Consider the following 25,322-nt stretch of genomic DNA (forward strand, 5'->3'; position numbering starts at 1 on the left):
CCGTTGGGTTTGGCGTCTCTGGTCCTGGTCTGGTCTCTGGTCTCTGGCTCGCTCCGCTAAGCCAATCACAACGCTGCATTACAGTGTTGTGATTGGTCTGAGCGCCGTAACAGGGAGCTCTGCCAGTAGCTGTAGGGGTGGGCATTTTCTCCATGCAGGCTGTGATGCAGCCTGCAAGGAGAAGAGCGTAGTGCACTTGACTGGTTTGGGTGGCGAGAGGGCAGACTAAACAGTCACTGCGCCCTTGGGAGTGGGCATACCACGCCTCCCCTGCCCTGCTCCCTGAGCAGAGCAGCCCCGCCCACCCGCAAAGGAAACATAAAATGATAATAACTTAAAGTTATTACCATTTTATATTTCCTTTCCACTGCTTGAAAGTAGTGGGGTGACGCTCCCCCGCCATAGCGGAGGAGCCGCCACTGGAGGCTATCACTCCCAGTCAGTGCTGGCCCTAGCACTGGTCGCACACGGTGCAACAGTCTTTCTTGGCACCCTCTACCCCATTTCCTCCTTCTCCATTTTTCCCATCACCAACAATGCACCTCATCTCTTTATAGGACCTTTCTTACAAACATTTCATTTTTTATAGCCCTACTCATAGTTTACTCACATTCAGTTCTGTGATCTGCATGGTACACGTTCTTTGTAGCAGGTACATTAACTCTCTGTGCTGTGTGGGTGACAGAGGTGCCCATGTGAGTGCACGGTGAGCGATGCGACACAATGAGAGTAGGGTAAGAGGAGTGACTGCAGGGTGAGTGAGTGACCATATGAATTTGAGTGTGGATGTAAGTTCAGAGTGGGACGAATAAATGCATTAATAGTGATGGGCTTGTTTAAGTGGAATTTCAGATTGAGCAGTGAGGGGGACAGGTGAGTGAAGTGTCACATGAGTGCAGGGTGAGTAGTGTGCTCGTGTGACTGCAGGGTGAGGTACAGAGTAAACAGCGCAAGTGCATTGTGAGTGCAGAGTGATCACTGTGAGTGCCAGGTGACCGGATGAATGGTGTAAGTGCATGGTGATCAGTGTGAGTGCATTGTGATCGCTGTGAGTGCAGGGTGAACATGAAAGTGAAGGGCGAGAATGATGAGTGTGTTGTGTGAATGTAGGGTGCATTCCCAGACTCTTGAAGTAACTCAGCATGTTATTGAAGGTGGTGTACGGTTTAAGATATAAGTTAAACTATTGCTAATATGGCATTAATCAGGGATCATGGGTGGAGGAAATATATAAGGTGCTGATCCTGCAACAAACTTCCAGTCTTTTGATTAGGGTTGCCAACTCATTATTTTGATGTCCCAGGCAGTACAAAAATAAACAGTCACCTAAAGCTGTATTTTCTGCACTTATCTGCAAACTTCGAACAGCAAATATAAATAAAAATGACTTTTAATTGTGTTCTAGGGCTGCCTAAATGATCGCTTTTATGTTTTAGTCCTAAATATAATGTGTGTGCATATCTCTCACACCTCTTCCTCCATCACACTCCCAGGCACTGCATGCAACGAGAAGCTAAGAGCAACTGTCTGGTAACTTAAGTACAAAGAAAACCACTTTCCAAACAGGAGCACAACAAATACAACATTCTGTCAACCACACACTCCTGACGATGTAGTGGGGTACTCATAGGGATAAAAAGCAATATATAAACGCTACTATATAGTGCAATACAATCTATAGATGTCCCTAACTCACAACTGTAAACTTACAGTTTAGTGTGCAGTGCTTAATTTGTAAAATATGAAGTCCAGGTGCTCACATTTTTGTAGGAGGCCACACCCACTTCTTGCACTGGCTCCACCCACTTACTCTATTGGCTCCACCCACATCAGCAACTGGCGTAGAAAATAGTTTGAGGGACCCACTAACTCTGACAGATACTTTCAGAAGCAATATTACAGCTGAATAATGTATAAAACTATAGTACCACTTTAAATCCCCTCTGTCTACACCTCACAATGTTGCCCATTGTCGAGATGTGCCTCTTCTTAATCTGTCCCGTTCTGAGCATAGATTTAATTGTGCATGACGGCACAGAATAGAACAGTGCACCGTATCCATAATGCAGACACTGGGCTGTACAATCGGCATGGAGGAGGGCATCACTTTTAATTTACAGGGACACACCCTTAACCCCGTCATTCTCCCTATGGGAAAATTCAGTGATGTAGGGAACAAATAGAACAGAAGCCCAAGAGCAGCACTATCCCACCCCCTTTCTCATCATATTGAGAATAACTAAATCCTTCTCTAAGCCATGGGTACCGTTATTGAGGTATCATTGCACAAAATCCCATTTAAAGATATCAAACTCCTGTCAATCCCCAACTTCTCCACATTTTGACAACAGTTGTTCTGAGTCAAAGAATCGAAAGCCTGGGCAATCTCAAGGAATGCTTCATAAAGATGTAGATTTTGCTGTTCTTCCTTTTTGGTACAGAATCCCTCTCGAAAGACAGCCTGATTCATCTGAAGAACCCAATTTTCAACAATCTGTTTCTGGACTTTGCCCAAGATCCACGAGTAATACATTTTAACAAATATCATGAGAACATTTAGGCCTAAATGCCTCTAGATCACCTGTCTTTTGTTTACATGATACAGACTAATCTAGTGCCATTAAGTGAATGTAATCTATCACCTGAGATTTGGTAAAATAACCTACGCCCCTAAAGAAGTCTAGTACTGTTATACTAGGCACCATGCTGGCTAAACAAAAGCTGGGGTGAGGGTCTATTGTGAATCAAGCATCTTGAACACTAAAGACTGATACTCCCAATTGTTCATCCTCAAACTTTAAAAGACCTGAAAGAACCTCCTAGCACCACAAAAACTTGTGATACTCAAAGTAGCCCCGTGTGCAGCAAACTTATACAACCGTGGTAAAGTCAGACCATAACCTGAACTCAATGCTACTGCCAAAGCAATGCTCTTCTCAAGGCTGTCATGTATTTTCTAAAGGTCCTCAAAGCTAAAATTATTCACTATACCTATAAACTTACTAACATCAGGGGGCGTGGCCAAGATGGCGGGCTGAGAGGTCGCACTCGCCGAGAGCTCCCGGACCCCTGAATTCCTGCACCGCTCGTAACCGCTGATTCCCCCCCGGATCGCGCGGCGAATGAGCCTGGTGCCCCCGGTAGAGGTGTGGAGCGACTGCTGAGCCTGGTTTGCCCCGTCGGGGGTGCGATTCTGACCGGTAATGCCTGGATCGAGGCCCGCTGAATGGCCTGTGTGTGAGCCGGAAGCCGTGAGTCTCCCGACCCTCGGAGCCTGACGGAGCACTCTGCCTCCTGTGTGTGAAGCCCGCAGCAGTGCGTGTATTGTCGGAGTGGGAGTCGGCAGCGGCTTCGCGAGCGGAGCGGAGTTGCCCAACGGCGGTGGTACGGAGCGGAGCTGAGCGGAGGTGAAGGGCGGAGGCAGAGCCGGCATTGGCTTGCTACGCCGGCCCGCGGCCTGAGGGAGCTTGTATTGAGAGGCCGCTCCGGCCAGCTGTCGGTGGTGGAGCAGCGGAACTGGGCTTCTGGAGCAGATCTCCCCCTGGAATTGCGGGCCCCGGCGACCATCGCACCGCGAGTTTGCCCACCGGCCGGATTTCTAGATACCGGACCAGGGACGGAGAAGGGACCTCCATCTTGGGCGTTGGCCTCTCGATATCGCAGGGCGGCCATTTTGTGAACTCCGGCCTGGCAGCTCGGTCTTCCTAGTGCTCTTTGTGTGGCGCTACCCCCGGCTGGTGTATAGCCGCGCCTGTACGGCGGTTCTCTTGGATGGACAGTACGCCTCAGCGTCCTCTACTCAGCTGAAATGTCGAACGCTAGAGGACAGAGAAGGGGCGACCGAACCTTGCCGGACATGCTGGGACGCGGCGCCCTACGCAGTGGGGGAACCCAACCCACCACGACCTCCCCAGCCCCGGCCAGGGGTGCAGACGGCGGAGAACCCCCAGTGACGAGATCATTTCTTGAGTCGCTCTTCAGCTCCCTACGGGAGGACTTTCAAACGCTCAAGCGTGAGGTGGCCGGGGAGGTCCGTGAAGTAAGGAGAGAGATGGACTCCCTGGGGGAACGTGTGAACACGGTGGAGGAAGCGGGTCACTCCAGGGATGAGGAGATCACCCATCTGCAACAGGAGGTCCTGCGACTGCGGGAACAACAGATTGAATTGCAGGCCCACGCCGAGGACCTTGAAAATCGGTCCAGGCGGAATAACATACGGGTCCGCGGAGTGCCGTCCGGCGAAGAGGGTGAAGATGTGACTGCATACCTGGTGGCCCTCTTTCGTGCGATCCTGGGGGAGTCGGAAGACTTTTGGATCCGCATAGACCGAGCACATCGGGTGGGTCGCCCCCGCAGAACCACGGCGCCCGCCCCGGACATTCTGGCTTTCCTCCCAGACTTTCCCCTGAAGGAGCGGATCCTATGAGAAGCACGAGGGCAGCAATCTTTCCGATTCCGGGACCACCCTGTGACCCTGTTTCAGGACTTATCCGCGGTCACGCTGCAGAAGAGGAAATCATTCAAAATCGCTACTGACTTCCTTCGGGAGCGAGGGACACAGTACTCTTGGGGACACCCTTTCCGTCTGATTTTTAGATGGAACGGTGTTTTGCACCAGCTCCGGTCCCTCCAAGATGTCTGCGCGGTGCTGGGCCTCACAGCATCGGACACGGATACCCCGGCTCCGCGGCGGAGGCGAAGCACTCGTGACGGATGGCAGCAGGTGGGAGAGGGGGGCTCTCCTCCGTCGGAGCGACCGGGCTCGCCCACGATCCGGGCGGACATGGCGGCCGCCATCCAGGAGGCCTCCAGAGTGGCGGCAAACGGCGAAGTGGCCTTGACGGCCTGAACTCACTCCGGGGGGAGTCTACTCTAGCTTGTTCCCTTTGCAGGTGCGGGGATTCGGGGGGGGCGGGGAGGAATGGCGAGTGCTGGAGGTGGTGGCTGGACGTCCACTAGACTGATTTACCACGGCCTTGTCCGTACCGGACCGGACTGGGACAATGTCTTTTTTGCAAAGTTTGAGAAGTGGGGTGTGGGAACGGGACTGGCGGGTGGATGTTTTGATTCCGGGGCCTAGAGGGGGGGCATGTTGCGGGGGGTGGTGTAGATTTGGTTGTGTGGGATTTCGGGGGGCAGGGGGGGCCTTTCTAGTTGTGGGGTGTTGGGGTTTGGGGACTGTACTGGGCCTGTGGACTGTTCATAATTGCTCTGTTTTGAGGCCTCGAGTGGTGCCTTCTGTGTTTGCCTGCTGGGCTTTGCTTCTTGATATGTGCCCCACTGATTCCCCTCCTTGATGGCTCTTAAAGTGCTCACTCTCAATGTAAAAGGGCTGAATAATCCGGTTAAGAGGCGGGCGGTGTTATCCTTGTTGGAAAACTCACAGGCGGATATCTGCCTGTTGCAGGAGACCCATTTGCTAGCTAAGGACTGATCGAGAATGCGTACCCCCAAGTTCCCCACGCAACTGTTCTCCTCTAGCGCCTCCAAGACGGCAGGGGTGGCGATCTTGTTCTCTAGGGGGTTCAGGGGAGAAGTCGTGTGCAAGGTAGCAGAACAGAAAGGGAGACTTCTGGTATATAAGATCAAGATGGGGGGTTTAGCACTGACTGTTGGCACCATCTACTGCCCCAATGATCATCAGGACCAATTCTTACACAGGGCTTTAGAGGACGTGGCATCCACCTCTGATAGGCACATAGTGTTGGGGGGTGATTTGAACTTGGTTTTCGATGCGACAATGGACAGGTCTGTGCAGCGGCGCCACCAGTTGGGCGAGCTTACGGGCTCGATTCGCACTCGACTTGAGGAACTGGACTTGCATGACATGTGGCGCCACCTTCACCCTACCACCCGCGCATACTCCTATTTCTCACATGCCCACAGATCCTATGCGCGACTGGACCATCTACTTGTGTCGGGCCCAATGCTCCTTCTGGCTTTGAATGCGGATATGGGGGTCCTCTCTCTTTCCGACCACGCTCCGGTGGAGGGCGCTTTCACTCTGCCGCCGGCGGTTCGGCCTAGGGGGGTCTGGCGGCTTCGAGACACGCTATTGCACAGGCGATCGGTGGTGGACCAGATCCGGGCGGCCATCTTGGATTTTCAGACCGTGAATGATAATGAGGACACTTCGCGTGCGACACAGTGGGCAGCCCTGAAGGCGGTGCTCCGGGGCGAATTTATAGCGATTTCCTCGGCCGAGAATAGGGACCGACAGCTCAAGAGGGATGAGCTCACCCAGCGGGTGAGGGAGCTGGAACAGGTTCATCACAGGACAGGGGCACCCAGGGTTTGGAGGCAGTTGAAGGCGGCACGGAAACTCTTGGCAGCCCTTGATACGGACCGGGCGGAGTATGCGATGCTCTGCCTGAAACACAAATATTACACAGGGGGCGACCGGTGCGGGCGGCTCTTGGCCAACAAACTCCGGGTGCAACACCAGCAGCACCGAGTGAAGGAACTAGTTGACCCAACCGGAGGTATGGTCACGGCTGACGAGCAGATAGCAGACGTCTTTCGCAGCTTTTATGCTGACCTCTACACCGGGGATGCCCACTCGGCCCAGGCTGAGGAGGACTATCTGGATTCAGTACCGCTCCCGTCGTTGACACTGGATCAGGCTCAGTATCTGGAGCGTGATATCCGTGTCGAGGAGGTGATCACGGCGATATCTCGGCTCAAATTGGGCAAGGCCCCAGGTCCGGATGGCTTTATCCCTTTGTTTTACAGAACCTTCTGTCAGGAGCTGGCGCCTCTACTGACCCGCCTTTTCAACTCCTTTGCGGAGCCGGGTGCCATCCCCTCCGAATTTCTCCAGGCCACGGTTTCCGTGATCCCGAAGCCGGGCAAGGACAGGACCGCCTGTGGGTCCTACCGTCCTATCTCGCTGCTGAACACAGATTTGAAGGTGTTCACCAGTATATTAGCTGCACGCCTGGCGTTGCACCTACCGGGCATGGTTGATTCGGACCAGGCGGGCTTTGTGCCTGGTAGGCAAACAGTAGACCACACAAAGAGGGTGACCCACATCCTTGAGAAGGCTTCCAGGATCCCTGGGGAGAGGATGCTCCTGTCCATAGACGCGGAGAAGGCTTTCGATAGGGTGCACTGGCCCTACTTAGAGAAGGTCCTGGGCAAATTCGGGATTGGGGAGAAGTTCCGTCATCTGATCTTCAATTGTTACCGGTTCCCATCTGCAGTGGTCCGAGTGAACGGGGGCAGCTCTCGACCCTTCCCCATTGAACGGGGTACGGGACAGGGGTGCCCACTATCCCCTTTGCTCTTTGCCCTGTACATGGAGCCATTTGCCCAGAGGGTTAGGCAGAACCCCGATATTGTCAGTGTCAAGATGGGTGAATTCCATCATGCGATCAGCCTGTACGCGGATGATGTCATTCTGACGCTAGATGACCCGCGGCGGTCGCTGCCGGCTTGCGTAGAGGAACTGGACTTATTCGCCGCCGTGGCGGGCTTCAAGGTGAACCTGGGGAAGTCGGCTGCCCTTGACATCTCGCTTACTAACGCCACTAGAGCGGAATTACAGAGGCTTTACCCTCTGAGCTGGTCCAGGGACCGGATCCCGTACTTGGGGATCCTGTTGGCGCCCTCCCTCCCGGAGATGGTCACGGCCAATTATGCGGCTTTGGGCACGAAAATCAGGGAGGAATTAGGCCGGTGGGATAAGGGTACGTTGTCGCTACTGGGTAGGGTGGCCGCGGTGAAGATGACCCTCCTGCCTCAGGTGCTTTACCTTTTCAGAGCGTTGCCGCTCCAGCCCCCCGCGGGGTGGCTTGCAGAGACACAGACTGCCATCGCACAGTTCGTATGGCAGGGCCGCAGGCCGAGGATCAAGAGGAGTATCGCCATGCTGACGCCCGAATCTGGGGGGCTGGGGATACCGGACTTGCGGAAATATTTCCAGGCTGCCCAACTCCGCTATCTGGTGGAATGGAGCCGGTGGGAGTCTGACAAGCACTGGCTGTTCCAGGATCAGGCAGTGGCGGGTAGGACGCTACAGGAAATACCATTCTTGAAGCGGGCCCATCGTCCTCCTAACCTCTATGCATCTCTGGTGACGCGGGTCCCGCTCCGGACGTGGGACTCGGTGGCTGCCAGGTACGAGCTTACTACTTTCCCCTCTCCCTTTACGCCGCTCATTGGCAACCCGGACTTCGGCCCCGGGATGGAGCAGGGTGCTTTTGAGCGCTGGCGGGTGCACTTTGTATCACTTGTACAGCCCTGACGGAGTTGTCCCCTTCCAGGACTTGAGGCGGGATTATGGCCTCCCAGAAGCGGAGCGCATGCGATACATGCAGGCGCGTCATTGGGCATTACAACCCCAGGTGCGCGATGCGGCACACCGGGAAATCACGGCGTATGAGCGCTGGTTAATCACTCGCACGTCGGACGCTAAACTGATCTCGGACCTGTATAAAATGCTGCAGACCCCCTTCTTTCACATTCACAACCCCGGTCGGGAACGGTGGGACAGGGAGCTCGGGCGAGTGTTGAGTCACAAGGAATGGGAACATATCTCCTTCCGCGCGCGTCACTCGGCCTATCAAACGGTCTTACGGAGACCTTCACTAAAATCTCGACCTACTGGTACCGCACTCCAGAGAAACTGCACGAGATGGACAGGGCAATACCAGGGACGTGCTGGCGCAACTGTGGCAACACTGGTACACTAACACACATCCTGTGGGAATGCCCCCTACTGGCTCCTTATTGGGAAGAGGTCCTGGGTGAGGTGGACAAATGCTTTGGGATAGAATTGCCGAGATTCCCTGCCTATGTTCTGCTAGGGTTACCAAATGGGTTGATGTATCCCCTTAGGTCTAAGAGGGGTAGACAGATCGCGATTGCTCTGGGGTCAGCGGTGCAGAATATTCTCGTACACTGGCGCACTACCACGCTTCCCTCTGTAGTTGGCTGGCTGCATAGATTATGGCATGTCCTAGGAATGGAGAAGATGTCCTTAGTGGCCCTGGGAGATACTGATACCTTTGAAGAACTGTGGGCGCCCTTTCATAGCCTGTTATGTTCCGAGTTTCGGGAGATCACCTGCCCCAGATACCTTAGGTTGTTGAGGCTGACGCCGCCACCGGACCCACCTGTCTGAACGGGCGGGGTCGATACTGCATAGCGGGGATTATTGGAGAGTTGAATGAAGAGGATGCTGTAGATAATGGCACAGTACAGGGGGTGGGTTGGGATATGGTAGTTGGGGGTTCTGTTTGGTTGGGTAGGTTTTTGGAGCGGGAATGCTTCCCCACCCTTCACCCCCCCCCCCATTTTTCTTCTTTTCCCCCTTTTCCCCTTCCCTCTTTCCCCCTTTTTCTTTTTTTCCTTGACTTTTTCTCTGTCCCCCCCCTTCTGATTTTCTCTTCCTTTCCCCTATCCCGTCCTTCCTTCCCTCCCCCTTCCCCCCCCCCTAGTTCTTTGTATGTGACCACAGGTGCGAAAGCTGTGCTCCCGAGTCGGATGAAGCCTCTTGCAAAGTTGTAACTGTATTGTTGTACTTGCTGTATAATGCGCACTGATTGTGCGGCTCTTGTGGTTTATTTGCTCCTTGCCCTATTGTGTCCTGCCCCACCCTGCTTCAATAAAAATACTTTAAACCTAAACTTACTAACATCAGTACTTCATGGACAAAATAAGTACTGCAAGTCTCAACGTCAGCAGCTCATAAAACTCACACTGACAAATAATAACAGTTTTACCGCACAGTATTACCTCAATACTTCAAAAATATCCTTTCTGGAAAGAAAATCTAAATTATTTCTTCAAACAAAAACTACTAATATTAATAGCTCTTATAATACGATTTGTGCTCTTTTTCTTGCCGCAGTTTTATATGGTGTGAACTCGACTCAAAGGTATTGGAGCACTTTACATGAGCAACAGTTAAATTACACAAGGACACAATATTTTTGGTAGGCACTGGGAGATCGAGTGATATGCCCAGAATCACAGGATGGTGAGCTGACACCCAGACTCAAACCTGGCTCACCAGTTCCAAAATAGGCAGCGCTGGCTGTTATGCCACATCCTCTCCCCTAATCTGGGGGAGAAGCGTGGAGAGTGGACATTCAATAGCAAGAGTGCCTTTCACATTATGTGAAGACCCACAAACTTGCAGGCATTCACAAATGTACATTTTAAAAGTTGATTTATTGTCGAAGGAAAAGTTAATTGTTTTTCCAAAGACGCACAGCAGTGGGAATAATCCAAAAATTTGTGAGGTGTAAGAGAAGGGGATTGTCTACGGGAAAATCAACATTCCCCTGAGAGAAAAAAAAAGTTAGGTGTGAACCCCCTTTTCATAAGCTTTAACAAATGTGTAACTGTGCAACATGCACATTGACAAATGTAATTTGTGTGTATTCCTGAAAAACTATTGTAGTGTTGCTAATCTGTGCTTTAAATGGGCTGGTACTTTTAGGGACCGAGTACCTCCACTTCTTTCATTTTCAAGTTAGAGTACCTGCACTTATCAGCAGATGTCCAATACAGTTAATGGGAGAGTACCAGCACATCTCTGTAGCAAAAAGGTACTCTGGAATAGTTAATATCCACACTTTTCTAATTAAATGTATTGCATCGGTCATTCTGTCCCTGGAGTGCTCTCGGATGTTTGTTAAATTAAAAATTATGTGTCATCTACCATGAACTAAGTGTCAGACTAAAGGAACGGTTGTACAATTTACATCTGAGCATTTAGTAGATTACTAGTTGTGTACTTAAAAAGAATACTGTTGTTGTTGGTAAAAAATTATTTTTAAATAGTGCAAGATTTAACTGTGACATTGCAACACAGCTGCATTCTTAGAAAAAATGTTCTTTAAATGTATTTTCTCCGCGCATGTCTTACAGGACTGTGTACTTGTTCTTTCTTCTGGCAATGAAACATTTGTGTGCAAGTCGTTTTTTTCAATCGTTTGAAGACTGATGTGGTTAGTTCAGTTTTCCTTTCTTTTTCTACATCAGACTGAAACTTACATTTCGCTACTTACATTAGATCTCTGTGAAGTCGCTCTCAGCAGGGCTTCTGTCATGAACTAAGCCGGGCAGTATACGGATGTCTGTATCACAGCTCCACTTTAAACCAATTTGTTTTCTTTTCAGGACAAATAATGTATCCCTTTAAAAGTGGAATTAATATGCTAAGAAATATAGACATATTATTTATTATCTCTCGTGACACGGGTAGTGAAGGTCGCAGACCAGTCTTCCCCCGGGGTTTTCGCGCAATTACGGAAGGACAAGGTGGGGGGCGGGACTATAGGGGTTAAAGGAAGGGGTGGGATGGGGAGGGCATATAAGGTGTCAGGAGAGGAAGATCCAGCCTCTTACTGACACCTGAGCACCACCAGCAGGATGTTTAAAGTTTGTTAGGTCAGTCTTTAGAGGAGGCCGATTTGTCGATCGGCTGGTGGTCGAAGGGTTAGCATTTTGTCGTGGCTGGGCTAGAGAGAGTGCCTCCGTTGAGATGCCCCCGGGGAGTCTTTCTGCGCGGCGGCTGGCTTCAGCACAATGTGTGTGCGTAGTCCGAGCAGGCCGGGTGGAGAGGTCAGGGCGGGCGTGTCGAGCGGGCGCAGACCCTGGCCTGGATGGGTTTAGTGAAGAACTTTGTGCACGTGCAGGGGATAGCCGAGTGCTGCTGCGGGGTTGGTTAGAGAGGAGAAGCAGCCACCATACACGTCGGATGTGGCAGGTAGGGAGGAGGCACTCTGTTCGGGAAGCGGGCGGTGGACCCTCGCTGCGCGCGCCTGTGGTTTCATTTAACTGGGGCGTTACCTGTGATTGCGTTGCATGCTGCCTCTTTTTCTACCATAGGATCTGGAGGTAGAGCGGGAGCCAGGGCAGTCGCCTGGATGGGGTGGCCTTTTCTCCCGGCATTTGGACAACACAGGAGGCGCACTAGCGGGTGTGCAGACATCACTGGGCAGGGACCACGATCATTGGGCTGTGAAGTGATGGGGGAACCAGTCGAATAAAATTTGTGGGGGGATGTTTGTTGCCAGTAGGCTTGACATGGGGTCGCAAGAAATATGAGGTTGCTCCGATCTGGGACATGCGGGGGAGAAGTGTGCTGGGATATGTCAGGTCTGGCGTTATCCTGGGATGCTTGGCCGGGGATGTGTGTCCAGTGAACGGAGCATGGGGCATCCTGGTCAGGCGCATGAATTGTGCTTGGTAGAGGACGGGTTTGGGGGGTTATGGATTTGGAGGTCTAGGCCATGGCACACTGGTGATGAAACTGTTTGAGGTGAAATTGCAGGGGGGGGTCTTTTTTCAAGGGAGCACCTGTCTCGGTACAAGAATGGTCGGGGACTGTTCCTCACTTACATTGGGACGCAGGTGGTGGATGGTCGTCCACGGGGGGGCACCTCGCATGGACGAACTTTGGCCCAAGAACGTCTATGTACGGGATGCAGACCCAGATGGTGAATAGTCATTCGCTGCGTGTAGTGGTATCCATGGTAAATATCCAAAGCAAAAAGATGTAAGAGACGAATTAAAGATTAACATGCAGGAGTTTGATTCTTAACACGGTCCAAAGTTTGTTCACATTAAACGATTATGATCATCTGAAGATCACGACACGCTATTCAATACTTCTATCTTCAGGAACTTCTAAGGTTAAACAGGTCGTTAAGAGGCGATGCAATTACACAGAAGGGAAACAAACTTACATGCTACTCAGCGTTGGGGGGCGCCCTTTTTTGTGGGCAAAGAGCGGTCTAAAAATGTTATTGTTTAGCAAGGGATGCAAAGGACAGACGTACAAGGGGTGGATGGTCGTTCACCTTGAGAGGCAGTGGGAGGGCACCTTGGGTGACCAATGGATGGGTCAGGAAAGGTTGCTTTTTTTGCTGGGCACAGGTATAAGTGGTGGAAGGTGGGCATTTGTCCTGGGTCGAGGATTGGGCCCGACAAAGGTTGCATGTACATGGGACTCAGGTCCAGGGGATGACTGGTTGTTCACGGTGAGTCATGTGTCTGTTTGCCGACAGGGAATGGCCCTGCAAGGTTACTGTTTTCCATGGGATGCAGGCCAGGTGGTGGATGGCCGTTCGCCACGAGAGGGGGGCACCTTTTTCACGTCAAACGATTGGGCCCGGATAGGTTGCTGGTCTATACGGGCATTGGTCCCGGTGGTGGATGGTCGTTCACCGCGTTGGAGGATGCTGTTTACGGCAGGGAGTGGCCCCTTGGGATGTTATTTGCTTACTCGTCAAGGAGAGACAGGTGGGATGATGGACTATCGCTGCGTTGAGAGCATCTTTTCTTGTTGGGGTTTGTCCCGGGAACGTTCCTGACTTGCAGGGGTCGCATGCTTAGGTGGATGGTCGTTCACCAGGTGCTGCAGAGTGGGGCAGCCTTTAGGCACACAGGACTGAAGAGCACGTGGGCCCGCTTTAGATAGGGCACCTTTCGTGAGTCACGTTTGTACCAAGGATGGTACTTTGTGCAGGACACAGGGTGAGGTGGTGGATGGTCGTCCACTAGGAGGCCGCTGGGTAGGCTGACAGGAGGCGAAAGGTGCATAGGGCAGAGGGGGGGGTGGGGTAGGTAACCGCCCTACGGGGATTCCCTGGTTGGCTGTACTTTGGAGGGGTGGGGAGTCACAAACGGGCGGATCCACACCTCGGGTGGGGGGAGAACGGTACACAGGTGACTGAGAGCTGGGCACGTGATGCAATGAGCAATGAAGGCAAAGTCAACAGAGGATGCTTGGAGGGCAAGTGAAGGTGAGAATGGGGAAAGGAAGGAGGTTATCGAGTGAATGGGGAAGAGTCAAACAGGTGAGATGGTTTTGAAAAGGCAGAATGGAGAATGAGTGGGTATGGGATGGGAACGTTTATTTCATGCATTGATGTACTGTTAATAAGTCTAAATGATCGCAACCTTGTCCTAATAAAATGGCCTTTTACGCTTCAAGTAACATCGTGGAGTGTAGTTATTGCGCAATGCGGCCCCTTCGGGAAGTGAAGGTCGCAGACCAGTCTTCCCCCGGGGTTTTCGCGCAATTACGGAAGGACAAGGTGGGGGGCGGGACTATAGGGGTTAAAGGAAGGGTTGGGATTGGGAGGGCATATAAGGTGGCAGGAGAGGAAGATCCTGACTCTTCCTGATACTTAAGCACCACCGGAAGGATGTTTAAAGTTTGTTAGGTCAGTCTTTAGAGGAGGCCGATTTGTCGATCGGCTGGTGATCGAAGGGTTAGCATTTTGTCGTGGCAGGGCTAGAGAGAGTGTCTTAGTTGACGTGCCCCCAGGCAGTCTTTCGGCGCGGCCGCTGGCTTCACCGCGATGTACGTGCGTAGTCCGAGAACGACCGGGTGGAGAGGTCACGGCGGGCATGTCCAGCAGGCGCAGACCCTGGCCTGGATGGGTTTAGTGAAGAAATTTTTGCACGTGCGGGGTACGGCCGGGTGCTGCTGCGGGGTTGATTAGCGAGGAGGAGCCGCCACCATACACGTCAGATGTGGCAGGTAGGGAGGAGGCACTCTGTTCGGCAAGCGGGCAGTGGACCCTCGCTGCGCACGCGCCTGTGGTTTCATTTAACTGGGGCGTTACCTGTGATTGCGTTGCATGCTGCCTTCGCCCGCGGGGGCGGGGGAGGGGGCTGGCGCCAGTGTGCACGGCTGCTGGGGGCCCCGTAGCGAGGGTGGGGGGGTGTTTTTCTCCGCATCCTCAAGGCTTGGGGGGTGGGTGGGGGGGCTTGAGTCGGGGTGCCTAGGGGGGAAGGGCGTGACCGGGCTCAGACTAGGCATCGAGATGAGTTTTGCTCGCAGCTGTTCCTCATTACTTCAGATAGGGGCACCTTAATTTTGTAGCGGGCATTTCTTTAACTGTGGTGAGGTAGTGGACGGTGGGCATCTTTTAATGACAATGATCGGAGCCGGCAGTAGTTCCGTCAGGCCCCTATCTTTTTCTAGCAGCGAGGTGGAGATATGGGCCCATCCATTCTTGGAACCTGCACTATTTTAGTTGGTCATGGTGCACTGGAGACAGTTGGGGGTTTATTGGCATGGGAGGGTTGCAGGGGGGTTGGGCAACGGGTCCCTGTTGGAGTTTGTAGGTGGCGCTGTGAAGGGTATACGGGACAAGTGTGAGGGACTGCCAGGACGGCACGAGGCCCGGTGGTGCTTGGGCCCACCTGGTTGTGGCGACCCGGTGGGGGGGGGGGCGAACTAAGGCCGGTGGTTGAGCCCGGCAGTAGGTGTGATACCAGCGGGGCGCACAACGGCCTCCAAGTGCTGGCCAGAAGCAGTAGGGGGGGGTCCGCGGCTGCCTGCCCTCCATCGGGGGATTTGCGCAGCGACCAATACAGCTTTCTTAGCCAGACAATGTTACGGATGTACTGTGTGAGGGTTGGCATGGTTGTTGTGGGAAAAGTGGGGGGTTGGCTGGCGTGGTTGTGAAGGGCAAAGTGGGCTCTGGGATGGTGTGTGATGGGGATGTTGGGTTGAATGGAAGTTGTTGTGAGAAGGGCTGGGGCCGAGTGGGTTGCTGCGGCGGGGGGGTACATGGTAACCGGACTGTTTCCTTATTGTTGCAGGGGTCAAGTGCGGCCAAAGAAGGACCTGTGGGTACAGCCACTGTGGGCATGGCACCTACGAACAAAGGGACGATGTGCTGGATTAACCCTCAGGTATGCTATTGCGGCTGAGGCCTGGGGAAGCAGAAAGTATAGCGGGGATTCCGGCAGTTCAGCTGCGATGCGCTGTGAGTGTGGGGGGGGGGTGTTTTTGTGGGGATACAAGTGCTGCTGCGGCAGGAGTCATGATGGGAACCCAATGTTGGGTGGCATGAGCCACAGAGGATAATATGGTAGCAAGGGTGGCCGGTTGGCTAACAAGCGGTCATTTGGTGGCGAGGCATTGGCTTTCATATGTTGGTGGGGCTCAGGGGTTGGACACTTACACTGGCGGCGGGGGGAGTGTTTTTGCAAGATACGGACACTTCCCTCAACATGGTGTGCTGGCGAGCTTATCAGCATCACGTGGGCTCAAGGTTGGAGCAGAGAAGGTGGGGTCGTGGCGCTAGATGTCTCCTGGGTGGAAGCCAGGTTTTTGGGTGTACGATGTAGGAGGAGGAATGCTTCACATCATGGCTCATCGGATGCGTGGGGAGGGGCTTGTCAGATGGGCTATCCACACCAGGGTGGGGGGCTGGTTGTGACGGGCTATAACAGATGGTAAAAGGTTTTAGCATCCGGGATTTTGTTGCATTGTAGTTTCTTGGGGGTGGGGGTCACGTGAACCGAGTGCAGGAGGGAAGGCACAGTCTATGACAGCGAACACGGGTCTGAGGGTGCTACAGAGGGGTTTTCATGGGGTGAAAGTAATATGGTGACGGGCGACTGTCGCGTCGGCATCGGTGGGGTGTTTTGGCAGGATTTTTTTGGTGGAGGTGTGTTTTTTTGGCGGGGAACGAGGAGATTCTGAAGGTGAGGCATGTGAGGGGGTGCAGGTGGCGGCTTGGGGTGGCCATGTTTGGACAAGTGTGCATGATTTTCTAAGGGCGTGTAATGTGGGGTTTTGTGCAGGGATGGCCGAGGTGGGGCAGGAATATGTATTGCTGTGGTAGAGGTATAGAGCTGCTGTGTTATATGCTCTATGAGAGTTTTTTGCTGAATTGGGTGCTTGGTACTGCACACCCTGGAGGTGGGAGTTTATGGTTCAGAGGGAGCTGTGGATAAAAGGGGGCTGTAGGGGGGGGGAGGTTGGATTGCGCTGGGCGTTTGGTGGTGCCAAAATGGGACACAGGCATTTCGAGCAGTGGCGGTGCGTTACAGATGTGACAGAGGTGTGCCAGGACATTAGGGCAGTGGGGGCCGGTTGTAGCAGCGTTATTGGTGTCGGTTTGTTCGAGGGCAAGGTTGTGTGTGTCAAAATAACAAGGTATTGAGAGTGGAGGACGTTGGAGGGGAGAAGACATTGTTTATTCGAAAGGGGGGAGGTTTTCTCCTGGTCTTTATTGGCCTTGTGCATAAGCGGACTGTTTTGTGGCGGAGCTGTCTGGTGGAGGCGTGTGGTTCCTGGGTGCTCGGGGCGGCAACAGCTGTGGTGTCATAGGGTGGGTCCTGTGGGGGGGGGGGCTGCTGACCCAGGTCGACAGGAGTACAGTACGGTGTCTGTGGCGACGTTGGTACTGGGGGCATGGGTTTGCTTTGCAGATGTGTTTAGGTCGACTGCCATAAGAGGGACCACGATGCATTTCTTGCAGGACTCATTTTTTTTCTTTTTCTACCATAGGATCTGGAAGTAGAGCGGGAGCCAGGCCAGTCGCCTGGATGGGGTGGGCTTTTCTCCGAGCATTTGAACAACACAGGAGGCGCACTAGCGGGTGTGCAGACATCACTGGGGCAGGGACAATGATCATTGGGCTGTGAAGTGATGAGGGAACCAGTCAAATAAAATTTGTGGGGGATGTTTGTTGCCAGTACGGTTGACATGGGGTCGCAGGAAATATGAGGTTGCCCCGATCTGGGACATGCGGGGAGAAGTGTGCTGGGATATGTCAGGTCTGGGGTTATCCTGAAATGCTGGGCCGGGGAAGTGTGTCCAGTGAACGGAGCATGGGGAATCCTGGTCACGCGCATGGATTGTGCTTGGTAGAGGACGGGTTTGGGGGGTTATGGATTTGGAGGTCTAGGCCATGGCGCACGGATGATGAAACTGTTTGAGGTGAAATTGCAGGGGGGTTTCTTTTTTCAAGGGGGGGCACCTGTCTCGGTACAATAATGGTCGGGGACTGTTCCTCACTTACATTGGGATGCAGGTGGTGGATGGTCGTTCACGGGGGGGGGGCACCTCGCATGGACAAACTTTGGCCCAAGAACGTCAGTGTACGGGATGCAGACCCAGGTGGTGAATAGTCGTTCGATGCGTGTAGTGGGATCCATGGTAAATATCCAAAGCAGAAAGATAGAAGAGACGAATTAAAGATTAACATGCAGGCGTTTGATTCTTAACACGGTCCAAAGTTTGTTCACATTAAACGCCTATGATCATCTGAAGATCACGACACGCTATTGAATACTTCTTTCGTCAGGAACTTTTAAGGTTAAACAGGCCGTAAAGAGAAGATGCAATTACACAGAAGGGAAATTAACTTACATGCTACTCATCGTTGGGGGGCATGCTTTTTTATGGGCGAGGAGCGGTCTAAAAATGTTATTGTTTAGCAAGGGACGCAAAGGACAGATGTTCAAGGGGGTTCACCTTGAAAGAGGGGGAGGGCACCTTGGGTGACCAATTGATGGGTCAGGAAAGGTTGCTTGTTTTGCTGGGCAAAGGTATAAGAGGCGGATGGTCGTTTGCCGAGAGGTGGGCATTTGTCCTGGGTCGAGGATTGGGCCCGACAAAGGTTGCATGTACATGGGACTCAGGTCCAGGGGATGACTGGTTGTTCACGGCAAGGGACGTGTCTGTTTGCCGACAGGGAATGGCCCTGCAAGGTAACTGGTTTCCATGGGATGCAGGCCAGGTGGTGGATGGCCGTTCGCCACGAGAGGGGGCACCTTTTTTCGGTCAAATGATTGGGCCCGGACAGGTTGCTGGTTTATACGGGCATTGGTCCAGGTGGTGGATGGTCGTTCACCGCGTTGGAGGGTGCCTTTTACGGCAGGGAGTAGCCCCTTGGGATGTTATTTGCTTACCCGGCAAGCAGATACAGGTGGGATGATGGACTATCGCTGCGTTGAAAGCATCTTTTCTTGTTGGAGTTTGTCCTGGACATGTTCCTGACTTGCAGGAGACGCATGCTTAGGTGGATGGTCGTTCACCAGGTGCTGCAGAGTGGGGCAGCTTTTAGGCACACAGGACTGAAGGGCACATGGGCCCGTTTTGGATAGGGCACCTTTCGCGAGTCACGTTTGTACAAAGGATAGTACTTTGTGCAGGACACAGGTTGAGGTGGTGGATGGTCGTCCACTAGGAGGCCGCTGGGTAGGCTGACAGGAGGCGAAAGGTGCACAGGACGGAGGCGGGGGTGGGGCAGGTATCCGCCCTACGGGGGTTCCCTGGTTGGCGGTACTTTAGAGGGGTGGGGAGTCACATACGGGCCGATCCACCCCTCGGGTGGGGGGAGAACGGTACACAGGTGACTGATAGCGGGGCATGGGACGCAATGAGCAGTGAAGGAAAAGTCAACAAAGGATGCTTGGAGGGCAAGTGAAGGTGAGAATGGGGAAAGGAAAGAGGTTATCTAATGAATGGGGGAAGAGTCAAACAGGTGAGATGGTTTTGAAAAGGCGGAATGGAGAATGCGTGGGTATGGGATGGGAACGTATATTTCATGCATTGATGTTCTGTTAATAAGTCTAAATGGTTGCAACCTTGTCCTAATAAAATGGCCTTTTACGCTTCAAGTAACAGCGTGGAGTGTAGTTATTGCGCGATGCGGCCCCCGGGGGAAGTGAAGGTCGCAGACCAGTCTTCCCCCAGGGTTTTCGCACAATTACGGAAGGACAAGGTTGGGGGTCAGGACTATAGGGGTTAAAGGAAGGGGTGGGTTTGGGAGGGCATATAAGGTGTCAGGAGAGGAAGATCCGGCCTCTTCCTGACACCTGAGCACCACCAGGAGGATGTTTAAAGTTTGTCCACCCACCCACCCTACAGGTTTTCAGCGAAGGACTTGGGGTGGTTTTGAGGTCTGGGGGTGCCAGTTTAGGGCAGTTTGCGGAGCAGAGGCGTTACAGTACTTTGGAGGGTTGGGGAGTCACATACGGGCGGATCCACCCCTTGGGTGGGGGGAGAACGGTACACAGGTGACTGATAGGGGGCACAGGAGGCAATGAGCAATGAAGGCAAAGTCAACAGAGGATGCTTGGAGGGCAAGTGACGGTGAGAATGGGGAAAGGAAGGAGGTTATCGAGTGAATGGGGGTTCCCTGATTGGTGGTACTTTGGAGGGGTGGGGAGTCACATACGGGCGGATCCACCCCTCGGGTGGGGGGAGAACGGTACACAGGTGACTGATAGCGGGGCATGGGATGCAATGAGCAGTGAAGGAAAAGTCAAAAAAGGATGCTTGGAGGGCAAGTGAAGGTGAGAATGGGGAAAGGAAAGAGGTTATCTAATGAATGGGGGAAGAGTCAAACAGGTGAGATGGTTTTGAAAACGCAGAATGGAGAATGCCTGGGTAAGGGATGGGAACGTATATTTCATGCATTGATGTACTATTAATAAGTCTATATGATTTCAACCTTGTCCTAATAAAATGGCCTTTTACGCTTCAAGTAACAGCGTGGAGTGTAGTTATTGCGCGAAGCTGGAACCCTGATCTGCATTGGTCAAGCCGACCCGGGATAAAAAAAACACAAAAACTTGATGATTCAACTCCAAGGAGGAACGACGCCCGGGGCCAGGCTAATAATTCATCATCAATCAAGACCACAGCATTTGATTGGTTGCGGTTGTAGTGTACTAGCCATACTATCATTTTATTGCTGCCTGTGTTAGATTATTAGTTACTTATGCTGAGCTGAGGCACGGACGTCACACATCACCTCACGTGCCGTTTCTGGCTGCCTGTGTGTAGGGAGGAGACTGTTCACTCACACTACAGAGCATACGTAATTATTGCATGCAATGTTCTCTGTAGGCCCAGACCAAAGAAATTAGTGCCGGTGCTAACCACCGGAAATCACTGGCACATTTGTTTTGGAATTCACAAAACTGTATTTTAATAGTATGTTTATGAGTGCAGACATTCCACAGTCGTGGACGAGAATTCTGCACATAAAAAGATAGGCATGTCATATCTTTTTATGTAGTGATTTCACCTCCACTACTGCGAGCCTCCTCACTTGTAAACTTACTATTAAAATGCAGTTTTGTGAATTCCAAAACACACGTAAATGTACACTGAAGGCCCTAAGGCATTTCCCCAGATCCAAAGATGTAGTGAGGTAGAATTGCATCAAATAGGAACTGAGTGTGGGATCCCTCAAATATGGATTCAAATACAGTTAGTTTGCTGCTGTGGCAATATTATGGATCTTGGAACATGCAGTGTAGTAGTCAATGTGTGAATGTCCTTTTATTACTGTACTATTTTTCCTTTGGCCACATTTTCCTCTGTATCTTATGAGTTATGCCCCTCAGCGCATTCCATAGTTATAAATAGCCTATTTTTTGGTTCACTTTTGGCTTGATACTGTCCATTCTTTAGTTTATTTCCCTAAGCCTGGATTATAGTTTGCCCTTTTGTCTGTAATACTGATCAGTAGACTCCTCATTTAGGGTCCGATTCTGATTTTGACCGGAAAGGCTCTGAACTAGGCGTGGGCGGAAAATCCGTTCCGCTCGCGGATTTTGCGGATTTTCGGGAAATCCGCAATCCGCGAGATTTGCGAATTTCCCGCAAAATCCGCAAATCCGCGAGCAGGGGATTTTGCTCGCACTGCTCGCACTGTTCGCGTGAGTTCGCGCCCCGCGAATAAGTGCAAAATTGCAGAAATACGATTTTAGCAAAACTGAAAGTAACTACTTACCAGGTTCAAAAGTTCAGGCTCATCATTAGTAGCCATTTCCTGGAGTGCTTCCTGAGGGGCCCCTCCAGAGTTCAGTTGCCAGTTGAAACTAGTATGTGACCCTGCTCTGAACCTCAGAATAGTTACACATATGCCACAAAGGTCCTGAATTACAGCTAAGGGAGACAAGCAGGAGCCAGGCTGGAAGTTAAAATCCATTAATCAGCCCCTAATTCATTATTGTCAGTTGGGGCAGGGCAGGTGTTGTAACTAATTTTGCAACAATGAAAGCACTTAGCAAGTGCAAAAGATCACTAATCAGGGCGCACTAAGGAAGCAGGTGCCAGCTAAAAAAATATTCTGTGACACATGAATCAGCCCCAAATTAATTCAGGTCACTTGAGGCAGGGAAGGTGTGCTTTGCTTTGCCGAAAATAATGTACACTGGACAACCAGAGGGTGTGGTGATGAAACAGAGGGTGGCATGGGTGGGCCAGAGGGTGGCATGAGTAGTCAGAGAGTGGCAGTGGTGACAGAGAGTGGCAGTGATGAAGAAGAGTGTCCCAAACAGGCTGGACACGTAGAAACAACAAGTTCGCGAAACTTGCGACCCGACAGGTAAGTTCGCAATTTGCGAAAGTGTACAAAACCCTCGCGAACTGGCAGAAACACGGGCGAACACCAAAAAAAAAAAAATCCGCAAATTCGCGGGAATTCGCGGATTTTGCGGATTGCGAATCCGCAAATCCGCAAAATTCGCGAACGCGAGATCCGCAAAATTCGCTCATGCTTACTCTGAACCATGTTCGGAGCCCTTCCTACCGAATCGGTCAGTCCCGATTGGATTCCTTCCCGACCAAGCCATTCCGATGGGCTCGGTCGGGAAGGAATCCGACTCGGAATTCCGGATTACGGACGACAGGCTTGGAGAGCCTGTCCACAGTCTGGAAATCCTCCATTACTCCCCCGGTCGCCTCTGTGCTACCGAGGGAGTACGATGGCAGCTTTTCACTGCCTTTTCGTGCCGGTCTGTCTGGCACGAAAAGGCAGTCGGAAGCTGTCTCTGGGGGCGCCCAGCAGGGCCCCCATGGGTGTGAGGCCGCCGGATGGCAGCCTGGGGGCACCTCTATTGCCCCTCCATTCATCCCTGCACACGGTGGCAGGCACCTTGGGGTACCAGCCACAGGGAGCAGGGATGAACTGCACCCCCGCTTCCAGCAATGCAAGCATGCTTTCCGGTCGGAAAGCATGCTTGCATTGTAAGGTATACGAATGCGACCGAACCCTGTTCGGTCGCATCGTACTACCAGGGCTGTAACCGACGACAGCAGGTCAGTCGGTTACAGCTCCTGCCCGATGTCGGACGGACTTCGGAATAGGCCCCTTAATGTTTTTTGTAAATTGTATTTAGCGCCAATGAAGCGCTACATGATGCCGATACCTATCACTTTAACTATCAGTCAATGCAGTCCAGCAATTCTGTTTAATTAACAATGGCTGTCTTCTGAAGCTATTTGTTTAGCTGTAATTATCTTTGTTCAGAGTACTACCAGATTAAGGAAGAGTTGACATTAATTAGCCCATTAGCCGGCTACTTTTGATTCGTGGAGATTTTTATGTGTTTTAAATTTTGAACTGTTTGTTAATGTATTTTATTCCTTGTAATTGTTGTAATGGTATGTATTGTACACCTTTTATGGGTTTAACAAACCGAATAAAGTATTTAATGACTGACGGAATAGCTTATTCCAGTTTGCACATTTTTATATGTACTATATCTCATAACAAATCATGAACTATGTAGTATTGCACAAAAAACAAACTGAAGACTATTGCACAAGAAGATGTAGCATTTTTTTAATGAATCTTTAAAACTCGTCGAAATGTAAAAAGTTTGAGAGAGGATTTTTCCAATAGAAAGAGCATCTCACATGATTGGGGTCATTTGCAGAGAAGCTATGAATGGGAAAGGTTATTTTACTAAATATGCAGGCAAAGAAATTATACCACTACCTTTGATCTTCTTAATAAAATGTATCCTTTCTAAAGGTAGGAGGTATTTGTAAACCTTTTCTCCTCATATGGTGGATCCTGTATGGTCTCAGATTGAAGAGACAATCCCTCCTGGTGGACGAAAAGACCTAATGATGTAATGATCAGTGTCTAATTATGCCAACGGGAGACATGCCTTTGGCGGAACAACACTGTTGAGAGTCTCGCAACAATTCTGGTGCCCCCGCCCCCGCACCCCCAACCCAACTCTTCCACTCCTTTTGATTTTATATATTCATTTAAGGGAAGTTGACAGGAACTTTAACTTCTCCCTCCCTCTTTGATTCTTGTAACATTTTCTACAGCCTTAGCTGGAAAATGCAAGATATGGTCATGTTATCTCTGTAATTTTTTTAATTAAGGTGAGACTAATGAATGAACTCAAGAGAATTCTGTGATAGGACAAGTGTAGGACAGAAAAGAAGCAAATACAGTGAAGAAAGCTTATTTTACACTGGAAGAGAACCTACAAAGTTTGTGATGAACAGAAATTTGGTTGTTACATGATTAAGGGGCTGATTCCGATTTCAGTCGAAAGGGCTCCGAACGATGGTCGGAGCCCTTTCGACCGAACCGGAAAGTGTTGCACGGATTCCTTTCTGACCGAGCCATTCAGATTTCCGGATTGCGGACGACAGGCTCAAAGAGCCTGTCGGAAATCCCTCAGTACTCCCCCGGCCGCCTCTTTGCGACCGAGGGAGTACGATGGCAGTTTTACAATGCCTTTTCATGCCGTTTTTTCCGGCACAAAAAAGCAGTCGGAAACTGTCATTAGGGGCCCCCAGTAGGGCCCCCATGGGTGCGAGGCTGACGAATGGAGGCCGTGGGGGCACCTATGGTGCCCCTCTGTGGATCCCTGCACCCGGTTGCAGGCACCTTGGGGTGCCGGCCACAGGGTGCAGGGATGAACTGCACCCCTGCTTTTCACATTGCAAGCATCCTTTCCGCTCGGAATGCATGCTTGCATTGTGAAGTGTACGAGTGCGACCGAACACTGTTCGGTCGCATCGTACTAGCAGGGCCTTAACCGATGACAGCAGGTCGGTCGGTTACAGCTCCTGGCCGATATCAGACGGACTCAGGTCCATCCGACATCGGAATCAGACGCTTAATTTGAGAAAATGGTGTAAAATCTAGTCCTTGATTGTACCCAGACTGTCTCAAAGGTAGAGAACAGAATTTACAAACAACACCCACAGGTGTTAAATAACATTGGAACTAAGAGCAAACTCTGGAGGGAGCAGAGACAGAATATCAAGTACAAAATATTGAGTTGCACAAATATCGAGTTATTATTATTGTGGGCCTGGAAAGTCGACAGCAAGAATATCGCGGTCAAGAATATCGACTTGAGTTAAGAAATATCGTTAAAAATATCGAAGTGTTAAATATCGTTTGCTAAAATATAGTTGATAAAAATATTGTTTTTTATTATTATGTATTTTAGTATATATTTTATATGTATGTGATGTATGTTTTTTGTATAAGATTTGTTTGTATTTTTAATATATGTGTTACATTTTTAGTAGTTATTATTTTTTTTTAATTTACATTTTGCGCTTTTAGTCCTGTAGCAGGTTGTGGGTTTCTAGTGGAATAGGATGGGAAGTAATTTAATTATATTACATTTATTACATTTTTTTAATTTTATTTTTGCATTTTTAGATCCGTAGCGGGTTGTGGGTTTATAGGCGAATAGGGTGGGAAGTAATTTATTTATATTTCATTTATTGATTACGTTTTATTTATTAATATTTGCTTAATTGAGATGTAGTA

Source organism: Lissotriton vulgaris, chromosome 12, assembly GCF_964263255.1.
Source record: "Lissotriton vulgaris chromosome 12, aLisVul1.2, whole genome shotgun sequence".
NCBI lineage: Eukaryota > Metazoa > Chordata > Amphibia > Caudata > Salamandridae > Lissotriton > Lissotriton vulgaris.